This window comes from Barbus barbus (assembly GCF_936440315.1).
Source record: "Barbus barbus genome assembly, chromosome: 32".
Taxonomy (NCBI): Eukaryota; Metazoa; Chordata; class Actinopteri; order Cypriniformes; family Cyprinidae; genus Barbus; species Barbus barbus.
Window position 1 is genome coordinate 4,259,246 of NC_136760.1, and position 18,481 is coordinate 4,277,726.

Genomic DNA, 18,481 nt, shown 5'->3' on the forward strand with positions numbered 1-18,481 from the left:
ACACAGACAGGCTGCTCTCACCGAGAGCCAGAGTCTGTCCCTGATTCGCTCGCAGATCCCCTTCTATGAGGGCAGCCCTGCCTCCCCCGCTCTCGTGCTTCTCTTCTCCCAGTCACCTTGGAGATAGTAACGACGAACTCTCGACGCTGAGCGATTAGGTTTGAGTGGGTTTCTCACCAGCACACATCCCGCATGTCCGCTTTGATCTGCCAGCATGCGTTAACACGTGAGGATTAGTGCTCCTCATCGAGCGGCTCAATCGGCCTAGGCGCATCAGGGTAGAATGTCGTGCTCAGGTGGCCCTGCCTCCCCGCTCTCAAGTTTCTCTTCTCCCAGTCACCTCAGAGAAAGAAACTTTCAACTCGCGGGGCTGAGCGATCAGGCTTGAGTGATTTTCACGCAGGCACAGCCCCGTGTTTCACTCTCCGCCCAGCGCTTGATCTGCCAGTGTGTTTACACTGAGGATTAAGGCCTCTTGTTTGTCGAATGGCTTAATCCTTCAAAGTGGATCGGAGCAGAATGCTGTCACCTGTGATCTACAATATCGCTGACACCTTGAAGTTGAGTGCGCCGCTCGGGCCATGCCCACGCTGAGGTTGCACTCACTTAAGACAGACAGTTCTCATTACGCCTCCAATGAAGGCGGCCCCACCCCTCTCCTCGTCTGCTACGAGCGGTACTGAGAGAATGCATGCAGCACCTTTGAGCTGCCAAAGATCCTTATGATACGTTTACACAGAAGGATATTCAGTGCCCCTCCTCTAATGAGTGGTCTGATCCTTTTAGGCAGATTTAAAGAGGGTGCGGTCACTAGTGATTACTTTAACTGACAGCTTCAGAGTTGCATACGTCTAGGCCACGCCCACGCTGGGGCTGCGCCCAAGAGGGCGGACTGCTCTCGCTGCAAGAGCATTGAGTCCAGCAAAGCATTACAGCCTCTCTTTTGCCTCCAGGCACCCCGTTCAAAAACACTCAAAAAGAGAACAAATTTCCTCTTCCACTTATCACAAGTGTTGGGTCCCCACAAGGCAGCCTACCAGTCAAACCAATGAAACCACGGGTTCCATCCAATGCGTGGCATCACGGACGCCTGTGTATCAGGGTAGAACAGGCCTGTGTAATTATTGGTGATTTAAATTTTGTGAACAGGAATTCCTCTTTTGCTGTGTTATAAGCCGAGCTTTGTGTTCTTTCACTTCGCCATCTTGGTGTCACGTTTTACAAGAAAAGATAACTGTCTGTTTTGCTTATATCAATACACCTTTCACTTTTTAAGACTAAAACAAAAGATGGATTCATTGCTATTCTTAATTATAAAGCGCAACAATAATAAAACATTTGGCTATAATGACAAACTAGCTTACATAATGTTTATTACAGGGCTCTAGACTAACTTTTCTTTCTTAGGTGCACCAGCACAAAAGTTAGGTGCATCCAAATTTTCATATAGGCAATATTGACTTGTAAATGATTAACTAACAATCTGGTCAACATAAAGTTCTTTATTTGAAGCAGAATTCTACAAGAAAGGTAACTTACTGAAAAAGTGTTGGTGCTTAAAGTGCTTCACTGTGCTGAAATTGAAACTTAAAACATCTCAATAAAAATAAAATCTAAATTAAGTGTTTTAAGGGCTTCAAACTGAACATCTCATGGCTCAATGTCTTATGGACTATCCTCCATTGCAGTCACATGCCCCTCAGATGGCCAACTCCTGTAGTTTGGCCTTCTTGATCTTTGGCCTTGGCTAAACCAGCTGGCCACACTCTCTCTAGCATCAAAATCTTCCAGACTTGGCCCCTCTACACTGATTCTTATCAGATCTTCTACTGTGTCTGAATGAAGGGATGCTCTAGTGTCTGATTTGATCCTCTTCTATGCAGAGAACCCTCTCTCTCAAACTGCAGCTGAGACAGGGAGGACCAGCATAATGTGTGCCAGGTGCAGGATGTAGCGGCAATTCGGCATCAAGCAGTTGTTTGTTTATAGTTTGTTTGAGTTTTCGCTCTTTCCCTCACTTTCCTTTGCTTAAATAGCTTGAAAAAGCACCATTTTACTTTTAAATTAGCTGCAATTTGGCATCAATTGCTTGAATTCAATTTAAGCAACAACAAAATACAACGTAGAACATAACTTTTAACAAAACAAATAAAAATGCACACTGCTATATGCCTAATATAAAATAACAAATAACTTACACATTTTAGGCCTATACAAAACTGAAAATCTGTAAAAACTGAGGAACAAATAATTATAAAACCTATAACGTTTATTAGCGATTAAGAACGTTTGGAGGCACAGACTGCATACACCTTGATGTAAAACAATGGGGAAAATATCAGTTTAAATAAATAAAAATCAGCAAATACTGTGGAACCAAATAAATGAGAAATTTCAATATCACCTTAGATAAAGGTGTGCTTCATTGAGCAGCCGCGTTCAGTTTTAATTGTAATGTCTGTTCTCTAACTGAACTAAAAGATTTTTATTACTATTAAAAATTTTTAAATGCCAGTGAGGGAGGGAAGGTGCCGCGGTGGGCAAGTGACGTAACCGGTGTTGCGGTTTAACGTCGGTATCACCGCCGACACCGTCTATCGCAGCAAGCCTAATCAGGCCTTAACTTAACATTCTTAACGAAAAAGTTATCAATCGTTCTTTTCATCTTCTCTCATCATCCGCGGCTACATCCACTCTGTTTATCTGACGGGCCTAGGCTCACCGCTCTCTGTCTGTCTCTGATTGGTTTAGACCACGATATGGGCCTAATGTGTGTCTGTTGCTGGTCGCACCGGTGCGACCTCAGATTTTTTTTAGTCGCACCATTGAGAAATTAGGTCGCACTCTAGAGCCCTGTATTAACAAAAACGAATAAGACGAGGAATGGCATACACCAGATGCTGTATTAGATGCAGACTAATAAATTACAGAATGCAAGCAAATAGGGTTAATATGGTAAATATGGCAGATATTTATTTATTTAATTCATTATTTGACAGGGACAGGAAACTGCCCCAGAATTAGCTACAGAGCTACATTTCATCTGCTGTCCCTGGACAGGAAAATACAAAACAAATTATGTGACAAAAACATCAGCATAATACCATTTACAGTAAAACTTAACAGATAAAAAAAAATATATAATCCCCCGTATAGAAACTACAATACAAATTTCTACAAAATAGCCCCTATAAATACTACAAAGCATCATCCTACAATTATAAAAATTTTACAACTCACCAAAGCTTCATTCAAAATACAGAAGTACTCAATGGTCACACATCTGACCCGTCTTTAACCATGATTTCAAATGTAGCTTAAATTGTGCTAAGGTAGAACACTGTCTTATAGTAATTGGTAAATTATTCTAGCTATTAACAGCCCTTACAGGGAAAGCTGAACGACCAAAATCAGTAGCTCTAAAATTCACTGCACAAACACCTCTTGATGAGGCCCTAGTTTGTCTTATATTTTCAGTACAAGAGAAAACCAATTCCTTCAAGGGTGAAGGTGCAAGATTGTTAATAATTTTGTACATTAAACAATTATAAAACACAATAAAATTGTCAAAAGAAAAAAAAATTGTACTTAATAATCAAACAATGATGATACCTGCAAGGTTCCTTATCGAATACTTTTAGAGCACATTTATACAAAGTATATAAAGGTCTAAGAGTACATTTTCCTGCTTGCGACCATGAGGTAATACAATAAGAGAAATGAGAAAAGATCAAAGAATTAATAAAAACTCTTGAAGCTTCTATTGAAAGTAGACTTGGTATAAATTTAAAATTTATAAATTGTGGTGACACTGCACAAACTAATTTTCGAACATGCTTTTCAAATAGACATCACGATGTTGAGCCGGCAGTCATCTCTCCTTACTCTGTCTGTTTATGTGGTAAGTGAAATTTTGTGTGTTGTAACAGGCAACCGTTGGCAATCGTTATTTGTTTTACTTGCCGTTCTGAATACAGATTTACGCTTCGGGCACACCCCCTAACTCCACCCCCGCCCCCCGATGTCATCGTCCATCGCAATGTTTTTTTTCCCCACAAGAATACCAACATGTTCATCTTCTCTGGTTTAAGAAGCGGCCTTTTATTTTACTTTAGTGTGAAAACAAAATCCTCCATCAGCCACGTCCTCAATATTCGAGTCATTTTTGCCGCGAGCAAGTAGCCTATAAATCAGGCTCTACACCTGAAGCGCTTGCACTGAAAGCACACTCTCTTCATGTAATCAGTGAAATCTAACTTCTGCTTTACTGTATGTGCCGTGGCTCTTCAATGCTCCCTGTATATAACAGCGCAGACTAGGGCTGTATACCTTGGAGAACCTGGCGATACGATACATACCTCGATACACAGGTCACGATTCGATACGTACCTCGATACAGAGCTGTCTCGATAGGATTTGATACAATGTGACACGATTCGATACGATTCAATAAAAATACATGGGCCAGAGCCAATTAGTTAATGCTGAACACATTTACTCAACAAACAGAACTCTGCATTTTTCTTCAATTTAATGAAGACAAAAGTGCATTATAACAAAGTGCATTTTGCTTAAATATTTGCAACTTTAAGTGCTCTGATTAATTGTACACAAATTGTATTAATCTGGAAATTACCACAAGTCAACATTTAACTTTCCAAGGGTACAGTCTGAGCTCACACAAGCACAAAATCTTCTTCTTATTATTCTTAACTTCTTATTAAATCTTCTTATAATTCTTTTTTGTGACACCATGTACTGCCATAACATATTTCACTATGAAATCACTTAAAGGTGCCATAGAATGCATTGATACAGTATTTTAAATTGTTCTCTGATATAAAAAGTAAAGTCGTGACGTATTGTCAAGTATGGTGACCCATACTCGAAATTGGTGCTCTGCGTTTAACCCATCCAAGTGCACACACACAACAGTGAGTAGTGAACAAATGCGCGCACACACACACACACACACACACACCGTGAACACACACCCGGAGCAGTGGGCAGCCATTTATGCTGCGGCGCCCGGGGAGCAGTTGGGGGTTCGGTGCCTTGCTCAAGGGCACCTCAGTCGTGGTATTGAGGGAGCGCTGGACATTCACTCCCCCCACCTACAATTCCTGCCGGCCGGAGACTCGAACCCGCAACCTTTGGATTACGAGTCCGACTCTCTAACCATTAGGCCACGACTTCCCTAACTTGTTTCAATTATCATTTTTGCATAAAATGTTTATTTTCATCTTGTTTCTTAAGCAGGTATATTAGTCTGCTGTCACTTTAAGACCTAATACACGGACCTATTAAACAGAAACACATCTGATATACTTCCAACTGTTTATATTCACTTAAGACAAAACTGACTTAAGTTTACATAAATACTTGCCAAAGCTGACATTGTGTGTAAAAATCATCCTTCCCAAACATTTTTAGCATAATTGTAGATGAAAAGGTCGGTAGATTTTTGTCAAAGTTTTTGTCATTCAAAAGTTTTCATTTAGTTATTGTCTCATTTACATTTGTGACAAAAAATGTTGTTGAAAAAAAAAACTATGGTGAAAATTGTCAATTAAAATAATTGAAGAATATCAAACCCTGCACCTGTAAACTGTGTATTTTTTTGCACAACAGAGGACATAACGATACCTTAAAACATAAAATCAATTTGAGTAACAACATTTTTTAGATACTTTCTCCTGCTTCCTGCACACATATCAGTACCTTCCCACGGATCCCACGGGAATGCAGACCGATAAACCACTGGAATCATCGCCAGGCCCGTTCAAACATATAATGATCACATAATTGACAATTTCACATTTTTCTAAGATATAAAACATGCCGTTTCCCAGTTGCACTATGAATGTTCATTGTTCATTCTGTAGCATTAACATTCTTCAGGTTCCTGGGCCAGGCGTGTTCCATGCCTTTGCAACAGCTGCTAAAATGCCAAACAACCAAATCCAGGAAAACCCTCCATTCCCAATGCTAGAGTTACTAGTTATGCCACACGATCCTATTCCTGTAGATCAGATTTCCACTTAGTTACCCCAGAGGGCTTATCAAAAGTGTGTAGTGTGCATTTAGGCTGATGTGTTCCTGTTCCCTACAATGATTTAAGCGGGGAAAATAAACAAATAATAATTTCTTTGCTTTAAACCAGGGTTTGCCAAAGTGGGGTTCATGAGGGAACATGATATAGGAAATGAGCTTGCAAAATAAATATCCAACACTGACCAAAACTTTAAAAATATTAATAAAATATCAAAGAATATATGTAGGCATGTAAGTAAATATAGCTGATTATCATTGTTATATGGATGCATATATACATACACACACACATATGAAAAGTCTGTATTGCATTGTTTTGTTATATCACCCAACCCAAAAACTGGGATGTGAAAGGTTAGTTAAATGTTCAACTCTAAAACTACAAGTCAGAATAAGACGGCCAGCAGCACTGCTGATGGGGAAGGAGAGGCCACAATACACCCATTGAGTCTCTGAATTACTCTCTGTCTTCTCAGAAACTCCTCAACACACACATTCCATAAGCTGAAACTAAATTAGCATTACCAGCACGTCTTGAGTTCACATTAACAAACAAGAGCACAAACTGGGAAACGCCTCGATTTGAGCAGTTCAAAAAGTCAGGTATCAAAGTAGGAGGCACTGCTTTGTACAGATGCATGCTTGCAATGTAAAACAGAGCAATTAGAATTGCACTTGAAACAAGTATTACACACACGTCATTACATGCAACCGCTTTCAAAAGCAAACGCAATGTTTGGATTTTGTTATTATGTTCCTACTCTGGTTTGATTCTGGCAACTACTATGCGCTGACAATTGAATAACTTTAAAAGAGAATTACTGAGGAAACGGCAATGTCTATTAATGGTTTTCTATTCCAGTCTTAATGTGAACAAGAGGGATTTTCTATTGTCTGGTCCTTTAGTGCTGGTGTAAGGTTTCAAGACTGGACCACATTCACTCACTGGATAGGAGTCTTTGGGGACAGTCATGTCTGCCTCAAGAATAACACTCATATACAACCACAAGATACAGGATATAGCCATAATAAAGAGTATTACGGTGCATGCGTGTGATGCTGCTGACGTAGAACACGCATGCGCTGTGCCTTGTTTGCGCATGCATCGTGATACTCTCCATAATGCCGGTAAATGGTTATTCGGGGGAGAAGAATTGTTGAATAAAGTTGTTCTTTTTGTTTTCCATGTGCACAAAAAGTATTCTTGTAGCTTTGTAAAATTAGGGTTGAACCACTGATGTCGCATGGACTATTTTAACAATGCCCTTACTGCGTTTCTGTACCATTACCATGGTAGTACTCTTGCTGTCTGGGTCAGAGAGCTCTCAGATTTCATCAAAAATATATAAAAAATATCAAAATATCAATATCACAAAAATGTGTGTTTTGAAGATGAACAAAGGTCTTATGGGTTTGAAAAGACATGAGAGCGAGTAATTAATGACAAAATTTTTAGGTGAACTATACTTAAAAACACTGAAGACATTTTTTCATGGCGTTTCCATTTCATTTTGTCAATATTGTTTCTGTACCACTTTGCTACTGAATCTACAGCGTCATGGAAGATGGAATCATTTCACAACAGACAACACTTTCACACAATAATTAAACAACCAGGCCCGAATCCATGGGGGGCCAGGGCCACTATAAGTGAATTTTATTACTGATTTTTATACACAAAATATGTACAGGTTTCTTGTTTCCGGAAGGATAAAAAAATAAATAAAACACTTTAGCCCATCAGGACACAGCTACCACCTCATCCATTTGTGGCAGCGAGGTTGGAGTCTATAAGTTTATCAGCAGCTTCCGATGGTGTCAAAAACACAATTACACTCAAAACTACAGAAATTCTGTCCCAAATGATTTGAATAGGGCAAATCCTGACCAGGCAGTTCTGAAATCATAAACCCAAACCTGTTTTTGGAGGGAGGGAGAGATGCTTTTCGCTACTTGGTATTAGTCATGACCGTGGTTTGAATATTTCATAGATTGTGATGCATACTTTTGTTCTTCGTGTCGAGTGTTTGGTGTTGTAAATATTATAGCATTCAGGGCTCGAAAATACTGACTGCCTGATGGCCTGGAGACAGCATGAAAGATGCTCAGGACAGTTGATGGATTTGTCACTGGCCCGTTCGGGCACTGTTGCGTCCTCTCGAACGTTTATCATTTGTATGCGTTTTTATGCCTTTCAAATTTAAACATTCACTCAATTTTAAAGCATTCAAGTGCAAGACATGCAAAATAACACAATTCTCTTTGGTGACTTCCTGCGCTTTAATGGACAAATGCACCTTGAACATTCAAGTGAAGACACGAATACCAACTAATTCAGGCCACGTACAGAGACTTGCCTAAGGCAGCGCGCAAGCCTAATATCTTCTTTCCTCATCTTCTTGTGCTTGAACATCAGTTACGTCACACTGGTGTTTATAGGAAGCCAAACAAATTAGAATATAATAATAATAATGAAATTCAGATGCAAAAGCCTTGAAATTTTCATCTAAAATGAGCATTTTTATCAGGCTCCTATGTTTAGGATCAGTAATTTCACTCTAATGGCAATGCATAGGTCATTTTCTATGCAATTAAAGTGAAATAACTGAACATAAATATAGGAGAGTGATTAAAAATGCTCATTTTAGAAGAACATTTCAGGTGGCACTTAGAGGCTTTTGCATCTGAACTCTTCATATATTGTAAATATATTGTAAATTTGGTTTTTATCCAGTCTGCTATTGGTCAGTCAAAAGGATATCCGCTACACAACACCATTGGTTAAGCCACTATTATACTTTTTGGAGAAAATCTAGAAAATAAGAGAATAAATTTGGACTTTAATCGTGAAAAATAATAATTACCACAATAGCCAACATTAAAAATATTGACACGATAGTGTAGCAAATTGAAAAAAAAAACTAAAAAACTATTACAAAATCACAACAATAATACACACACACAAAGTAGGATTTACTTGAAAAAAGCTAAAAGACAAATTTCACTCAGAAATTGCTAGTAAATTTCCCAAACAATTACAATGAAGCACTGAATTCATGACATTTTTAAGTAGAATGACTGAAAAAATAATTCTCTTGTAAAACGCACTCCAATAATCCATTTCATTTACTGTGAAAAAATCATTTTTTACTATGCATAAGTGGGATTTCGCACCACACATACATCTCATGATTTAACTTGAGTGTGTCAGCGGCAAACCATCCACAGCCGTTCAACAGCACTATACTTTCCCCAGTAAAAGTCTATATTAGGAGCATGTGTCTCCACACAGTGCGCATGTCTCATATTTTCCATAAACAGCCTGGAGCTCTTGGTTATATGAGTGTCAACAACCACAGACAGAGACCACACAAGAAAAAAAAACAAGCATGTGAGCCTAGGTCAGGAGCCACAAAGTGCATCTTCATCAATACTGCTGATCCATTTTTGATAAGGATGATTAGTAGTAACCATTTAGACTTAGTGTAAACTTGAGATCATTTTGTCTTGAATGCCACTCTGTACTCTTTACATGAACTGACTTTGTATACAACAGGAAACAGCTTTATGCAGTTTAATAACTTTCTACAGAGAAGACATTTGACATGCAAATAGCAGATTTTCACATTTCTGTAAGCCTCTAGTTGAGCCCCCTGGGACTGGAGCCCAGCTGCTGGCCTTGTGTTTCCAGTGAGTTCCAGAGTGCACGCACACGCACGCGCACACACACACACGCACACACACAATTACCCAGAGATCACCACATGGCTCCAGTCTTCCCAACAGCTAATAAATGTCTCCTGCTTAATCCTAATTACATTTAGTCATTAGTCATCTGACAACGCCTGCACTGAAACCATCAAGACAAATGCAGCATTATTTCAGCCTACAAAACCAGAAACACCCTTACGGCTTCTATTCCAGCTGTGCAGCTAAAAACACAACATTATGTAAGCTACAAGAGGAAAATAACATGACGCTCAGTCCAGAATTACACTGTAAATAAAGAAATAAATAACAGAAAATGTAATGGTAACTATCCATTTATTTTACGGACATTTCTGAGAAAACACCAAGCAATTAAGTGTAAACCTCAATAAAGAAGGCACAATTAAATGGCACTGAATACAAACCTTTCTTTTATTTTTCGGCCAATTTAATTTCATTGTACACTTCGATTTTTACATTTTCATCATTAGAACACTACAATAAGGTTTAACTTTAATGTTTTTAACTAAATGATTTTATAAATTAACCATTTTTAAAGAATGTATTAATCTAGGTTAATGTTATTTTATGAATATACTATTGTTCAGGTAATTCATGTTTATTCATAATACATTAACACAACTTAAAATGCCATATCTTTCCAGTTATTTTTGCTGTAATTTTGCACTTACTTAAAACTCATTTTTTTATAACACTAATAATTAAATAACCTGTTGTATTAGACAAAATAGCATAGATTAACTTGCTTGTAACATTTGATTTGACCTTTTTTTCGGACAAAATAGTATAGTCATTACATCATATTTTTGGATGATTTAAAAAAATATATATATTATTAAAGTACAAAAACAAATGAAACCAATGCAAACACAGTTACATTTACATTACAAATATCAATTATTACAGGGTTCCTCCAAGATGATGACTTTTCCAATCCAGGAAAATGACTAATCCCTGATATTTCCAGGTTTTTCAATGACACAGTAACATATAGCCAGGCCTTTTCTGAGATTTCAAACTAATTTGTTTAAAATAAAGGGAGAATCAACGTCTATGTAGTCTTCTGCACCTAAGTACATAAAAGAAGTCGTACCCTGATGATGCTAGTAGGCTAACATTGGCATCTAAAGAAACATTCCAACATTTAAATTCTAAATACCATCCAGCCACCACTCGATAACAAAACATAAATAAAAAATTTCCACGTTTATGCATACACCGTGATGATGAATCGCAACAGATGGGACAACAACAATACACGAGCATGCATGCATGTATGCATTAGAGCAACTGTACGCATTCTGATCATCAGAAAGTTGCGATGATCAACAGATGAACCATTGCATCCGCTGTAATCGCGACGACATTCGAATGTTCGAATTTAGGCTGTTGCACTGAAATGCGCGCGACGAAAACAGTGCAGTCAAAAACCTTACCACGAGCGCTCGTCTTCACAAACCCACAGGATGCATGCGCCTTGAGCTTCATCTCGGAGAAACTCGCTCTGAAAGAGCCTGCAGACGTCTTGAAGGGTCTCTAGGCAGCTCAGCACGCATGTGTTCAGCGGGTGAAGTTGATGGATTATTGGCAGCAGAAGCACGTAGTAGGTCACCAAAGGAGGTTTCTGGGGTTTGTTAGTGACTACTCTGAAGGCGGGGCGAAACCTCAGGTTTTAGGTGGGTGTAGGGGGCAAAAAGGAAACTCGTTGCATATCATTTCACAGTTAATGAGCTGTTGTCTGCAGTTGAAAGCAGTTATTGATTGTTTTGTTGATTGTTGAGAAAATAACTGACTGCCATAGGCCGTGACTTACTGCGTTATTCTTACTGCATATACATTAATATTCTATTAAACATATTATAATAACATAAATGTATCAAATAAATACACGTAGCATGCATATGCAACACCCATATTAACGCTTTATTAGTGCTGAGTAATTTGACGTCAGTACGCCGCATCTAAAACACTTATACTTATTTCCATGAGATGCGTTATTAGGCTAAATGTCATTTGTAGTCAATTGCGCCACCTTCTGGTCAAGTGGCTCCTAGAAAAAAAAGGCAATTTTCTACACTGTGCATACAAGTTTCTTGCCATCTGTCGAATTAAGTGCAAGATGATAATTATGAGAAGGCTGAGCATACTGATCAGGAGAAAAATAATTAAGGGGCCTTTGGAATTGAGTTGAGGGACGATTTCTCATTGGAAAAAACATTGTTCTGTAAATTAATTAATTATACATTTAAATTAACATCACAAGAAAAGTACTTAAGTATGGTAAAAATTCTAACATTGATAAAACATTACGTTACATACATTTATGTACTCAGACACAAATAAACTACACGGAAATAACAACAAAACTGATCACAAAAACGAATAAACAAAATTCTGAAGTAGAATTTGCTTGGGAAAAAAGCAAGGAAACGATCTTCACTCAGTAATTGCTAGTAAATTCCACAAATAATTACAAAAGAAACCGTTTTGAGACTTTTATTTTGAAAACAGCGGCCGTGTATTAACTTTCGGTTGTGCTTTACATTTGCTGAAACATGGCTTTCCAGTGTCAGAGGGACTGTTATATGCAGGAGTTATGTGACTTTTTCTAATGTTATGATATTTTATTGTATGCATATCGCCAGACCACTGCATGTGAAGCATTATCTGAATGAATGAACATCTCTCACTTCTCTCTACATATAATTCTTGTAAAATAATGACATGATAAATCCTGATATTAACATTAACAAGGTCCTTTTTTAAATCCATTTGTCACTGTATGAGTTTAAGACAAATACAAATAAATTAAGAAGAAAAAAATCCATGCCCATGTTGTTTGTCAACTTTTCTTTTTCTAGTTCGACACGTGTGTCGTGTCTTGCGTGCCTGCAGAATTAACCCTCGAGAATAATGGAAAGAAAGAAAAGCTGAAGGGCTTTCATCTGAAACTGAAAGACACAATTCTATTTCCAGAGGGCGGGGGACAGGTGAGTTTCCCCTCTAATGTCCTGCCATGCAGGTAACTAGATACAATATTTGAACAATCCCTGAATATATTTTTCATTGCATGAGCTTGATTTGAGATGTCTTTTTATTTCATTTCCAGCCTGATGATCATGGGACGGCTGGAGGTGTCCCTGTCCTGTGAGTGTTGTGTCTAATTAGATTAAAAATCTAATTAGACACAAAGTTTGCACTTTTTTTTCTTGAGTATCATATTTGATGCATCAGGGTTTTAACCCTTTAGACTTGCGATCACAATAATCATTTAGAAGCGATTAATCGCATCCAAAATAAAAGTTTTTGTGTACATAATATGTGTGTGTGTGTACTCTGTATATTTCTAAAGTGTATATAGAAACACACACACATACCTCCATATATTTTAAAAGTATTTACATCATGCATGTGTATATATATATGTGTGTGTGTGTGTGTGTGTGTGTGTGTGTATCGCATGAAGATATAATTTATATATAAACAACATATTTTTCTGGAATATGCACATGCATATATGTACATAATAAATATACACTGTACACAATACAAATATTTTATGTAAACAAAACTTTTATTTTTGGATGCGATTAATCATTTGACAGCACATTTACATTTATTCATTTATCTGACGCTTTTATCCAAAGCGACTTACAATTGCTATATATGTCAGAGGTCGCACGCCTCTGGAGCAACTAGGGGGTTAAGTGTCTTGCTCAGGGACACATTGGTGTCTCACAGTGGATTCGAACCCGGGTCTCTCACACCAAAGGCATGTCTTATCCACTGCGCCATCACCACCCCAGCACTAATTTAGAGTCAGAAATTTGCATGGCAAATATGATACAGCAGGCTTTATAGGGTTAAATGAAGCACAAACTAATTTAATTCCATGCTTCTCATCATTTTTAAAGGTCAACACTTGATCACAGCTTTGGCTGATGCAATGTTTGGATACAAAACTATCTCTTGGTAAGAGCTTTGGCAGAATCTATTAAATGACTTGGAAATAAATTTGATTTCTAAATGTTAAACCATCCGGCTGGTTATGAAATGATCCAGGGATTTGGGACGTCAGCACAGCAACATAGAGCTGGACACGGCCACGGTGAAGCCTGGAGAGATGGAGGCTTTGGAGGCGGCTGTGAGTGAGAGGATTCGTGCACACATTCCAGTCACTGTCAATCTCCTGTCCATTGATGATCCTGCTGTGGAGAAGGCATGTGTGCACCTTCAGAAATCTACTTTCAGTCTTTTTAAGAATCAAATTTTCACAATATTTACAAACTACAGAACAAATGAGTTATCATTAATCAGTAATTCAATGTGCGCAATAATAAGGAAAAAATGAGTGCCACAACATAAATTAAATAAAAAATTAAACAAAGCAAAATCAACAATAAATAAACAACATAAATAATATTCAAAGCGAAAAATTATAATATGCAATGTTGTTCAAATGTTTGGGATTGCTGAGATTTAAAAAAAATAAAATAAATCTTAGCAATGTTCACCAAGGGTGCATTTATCTCATAAAAAATATAGCGAACACAGTAATATTGTAAATCTTATTATGGTTTAAAATAACTCTCTTCTGTTTGAATATATGTTAAAATGAAATTTATTCCTGTGATGCAAAGCTGAATTTTCAGCATCATTACTCCAGTCTTCAGTGTCAAATGATCATTCAGAAATCATTCTAATATACTGATTTACTGCTCCAGAAACAATTATCATTATTATCAATGTTGAAAATGGTTGTCCTGCTTAATGTTTTGTCGGAACTGTGATTTTTATTACAGGATTCTTTGATGTATAGAAGGTTAAAAAAAACACTTATTCAAAATAGACATTTTTTGTAACATTATTAATGTCTTTATAGTCAGCAACCTTGGAGCTAAAATAAAATAAATATATAAAAATCAATAGAAATGTGTCCACAAAATAAAACTGAATGGAGCAAACTACAACAAAACTGAAAGTAAAAGTACATTTAAAAATCCAGAAGTACCATAATCTTATATTGAGATAAGAAAGGAAAACATCTTTTATTTCTATTTGCTTCTATTCTGCTTTTATTTATTTATTTTTTAAGTTTGGCAGCAAATCTTTCCCCCTTTTTCCTCAACAAAATCTCATCAAGTTTTTGTTACTTTTTCCTAAGTTTATAGAATTTATTAAGATCTTTTGATGACCTATAGTGACTTATTTATATTTACATTTAGTCATTTTGCAGATGACATTTTGTCAGGGAATCAGCCATTTTCAAGCGGTTAGGGGTGGGAAGATCATTCCACCAGCCAGGAACAGTGAATGAAAATGTTCTGGAAAGTGATTTTGAGGCTTTCTGTGATGGTACCACAAGGCGTCGCTCACTAGTGGATCTCAGACTTCTGGAGGGAATGTAGATTCGTAATAGTGAGTGGAAGTAGGCGGGTGCAGAGACTGTGGTTGTTCTATATGCAAGCATCAATCACTTGAACTTGATGCGAGCCGCAACCTGTAGCCAGTGCAAGGAGATAAAGAGAGGTGTAACATGGGCTCTTTTGGGCTAGTTGAAGACCAGTTGTGCCGCTGCATTCTGAATCATTTGTAGAGGTTTGATTGTGCATGATGGAAGTCCAACCAGAAGAGCATTGCAGTAGTCCAGCCTAGAAATGACAAGGGCCTGGACAAGAAGTTGTGTAGCATGTTCCGTTAGAAAGGGCCTGATCGTTCTGATGTTGTGCGATGCAAACCTGCATCAAGATTTCCGACCGAACTTGATGGGGTAATTGTTGAAGAGCCTAGCTGGATGGTGAAATCATGCTGTAGAGTTGGAGTGACATGGAAAACAAGAAGCTCAGTCTTTGCCAGGTTGAGCTGGTGGTGATGCTCCTTCATCCATGCCTAGATGTCCGCCAGGTAGCCTGAGATCCGTGCAGCTACCTTTGCATCATCTGTTTGAAATGAGAGAGAGAGAGAGCTGTGTGTCATCAGCATAACAATGGTAGGAGAAGCCATGTGCCTGTATGATAGGACCCAATGATGTAGTGTATATGGAGAAGAGGAGGGGTCCAAGAACTGATCCCTGAGGAACCCCAGTGACCAGTTGATGTGCTTTGGATACCTCCCCTCCCCAGGCCACCATGAACGACTTACCAGTGAGTTAGAATTCAAACCAGCAAAGTGGAATCCCTGTGATGCCCAGTGATGAGAGGGTGGACAGGAGGATCTGATGATTGACAGTGTCAAAAGCAGCAGATAGATCTAGCAGAATAAGAACTGATGATTTAGAATCAGCTTTTGCAATCCGCAAGGCTTCCGTTTTATTTCAGTTTTTCCTTATTATACATGTAAGATATTACGTGTCTGGAGCGCTGTTGTTCTTGTTGTGGAAATATGAAGATTTGTCAGTGTGGACTTCAGCAGAGAATGATGAAAGCAAAGACTGATACATACTCAGGTCTGATGTGTCTTTTGATTTGCGCCATTTTCTCTCTGCTGCCCTGAGTTTGGGCTGATGCTTACGGAGAACATCGGATAACCAGGGGTTAGAAGGAGCAGCCCGTGCTGGCCTGGAGGAGAGAGGACAAATATCGTCTAGACAAGAAGTTAAAGTGGAGCATAAAGTGTCAGTTGCTGCGTTCACATCCAGAGATGAGAAATGGATAGGTGAGGGAAGTGAGGAGGATACTACAAAGGAAGATGTGAGGGTGAAAGGGAGTGTTCATATATCTTTAATGATTTGAAAATAATCCTGTCTCCAAATTCACTTTTACTTTGCGCAGCGCTAACAAACCACAATTTCTCTATTTTCATAAACAGATGAGAAGCCGAGGTCTTCCTGACGACCACGCCGGACCCATCAGGATCATTGACATCGAGGGCGTAGATGCCAACATGTGCTGTGGGACTCATGTGTCCAACCTCAGTCACCTTCAGGTCAGTCCTCCTCTCCCTGTCAAAGCACATTTTAGGCCAACTTAACTGTGGACCATAGTTTTAGTGTATTATTCAGAGCTATGCTACTGTTAATCACTCAATCAAAATGTGCTCCTTAGGTTATAAAGATTTTGGGGACCGAAAAAGGGAAGAAGAATAAAACCAACCTGATTTTCATAGCTGGCAACAGAGTGCTGAGATATGCTGAAAAGAGTTACAACATTGAAAAATCACTGACCGGCCTTCTCAAGTCAGTTTGTGTCAAGTGACCTGTCTGCTTTCTTCTGGCATGAGCTGATGTTTGTCGCTGTGGTTTATTAGGACAGGAGCAGATGAGCACGTTGATGCTGTGGACAAGCTACAGAAAACGGTCAAACGTCTTCAGAAGGTAACCTACTGTAAAACCTACTGTGTCAGTAAACAAGGATTAATCTTTGACTTTTGCAATTATTAATCATTACCCTTTATGTTCCTCTGACAGAGTAATCTAATTATCCTGAAGGAAATGGCTGTTCTGCAGAACTTCAAAAACAAAGCAGAAACTTCTTCAGCTTACACAAGTGTGTGATTGACTTTGCCTGTTGAAGCCTTTAGTCAAAGAGTGAATCATATTGACAAGAAAGGCTGTCAACTTATTCTACTTCCATGTCCGGATGTGTTTCTGTATACATTTCCGATATTCAAAAGTTCAATACAAGTTGTCTAAAAATAAGCCTTGTTCTTTTCACAGTAAAGACGGTGATAATGAGTTCATGAACATCATCGCGAATGAAATTGGATTTCAGGTGAAGCACATTTTTTATTCTTTGAATAGAATATATGTGCATTGTTAGATTGGAGATTGGTGTGTAGTTTATACTCTCATTGCTGTGTTTGTGTAGGACACAGTGATCTTTCTGACTGTGGGTGAGGAGAAGGGTGCAGGACTGTTCCTGCTCGCAGGGCCTGGGAATGTTATCACTGAAGTGGGTCCTCGGTAAGACCGATGCTGATTTATTCCCTTTCATTCTGAAAATTTTTAACCCTGTAAAGCCTGACATGTCAAATAATAGTAAGCAAAATCAAAAATTTCTAAATGGAATAGTATGTCAAACCTTTACCCAACATCAATTAAATGTGTTTTTTTGTTGAGCATCATTTTTGATACATCAGGTTTTTATACCTCATAAAGTATGGAGCTCATACTCAAAAAAGAAAAACATCTCAGTTTTATTCAGAGGCCCAAACTGAACAAAATATGCAATTTTATACAGTTGCTGAGATTTATAGTCCAATGCCAAAAAGTTAAATGAAATAGCTTTTAATGTAAATCAATGAGATCTTTATAACTGTAAAGTAGACTACTTGCATAAAATGCCTATAAATAGCAGTTGTCACTCTGTCCCTACCAATATATGTCTTAAGATGATTTTTACATGCATAGTTTTATAATCAAAGCCCTGTAATTTTTTGTCGTGGGGTCAAAATATACAATGTAATGTGATATAATGATAACTGAGAGATGAACAAATAAGCGCTCCTCAAAACCCTGATGCATCTTATTTGATACTCACATTTCAACATGATCTTTCTAAGCATCTAATCAAGTAAACCTAAGTTGCTCCAGTAGGGCTGGAAAATCAATGTGACATTTAGAGCAGTTCATTTGTTCTGGTCTCAGGTTTGTTTTATTAGCCCAGTGATCACCAGACATAAAACTGATTGGGTACTAAAAATGATTGCATTTGAAGTATTTGTCTCCAGTTGGGTTTCGAAGCATATGATGACTGTAGCA

General features: G+C 38.1%; 1 protein-coding gene and 1 pseudogene across 2 annotated transcripts in view; one reads left to right on the forward strand and one right to left on the reverse strand.

The window, feature by feature from the left end:
- Window positions 1-11,511, reverse strand: part of LOC306852633 (phosphatidylcholine:ceramide cholinephosphotransferase 1-like) — a 34,151-nt gene extending 22,640 nt beyond the window's left edge. Inside the window, exon 1 of the mRNA XM_079389627.1 lies at window positions 11,220-11,511. The gene's annotated coding sequence lies outside the window, so the exon portion shown is untranslated. The remainder of the gene's footprint in view (window positions 1-11,219) is intronic.
- Window positions 11,512-12,338: 827 nt separating this feature from the next.
- On the forward strand, window positions 12,339-17,687 carry LOC306852342 (alanyl-tRNA editing protein Aarsd1-like; annotated as a pseudogene). Its single transcript has 12 exons — window positions 12,339-12,377; window positions 12,645-12,773; window positions 12,893-12,925; window positions 12,969-12,975; window positions 13,698-13,755; window positions 13,846-14,002; window positions 16,591-16,707; window positions 16,827-16,957; window positions 17,029-17,095; window positions 17,189-17,267; window positions 17,438-17,492; window positions 17,589-17,687. The product of its transcript is annotated as an alanyl-tRNA editing protein Aarsd1-like (transcript).
- Window positions 17,688-18,481: the final 794 nt, after the last annotated feature.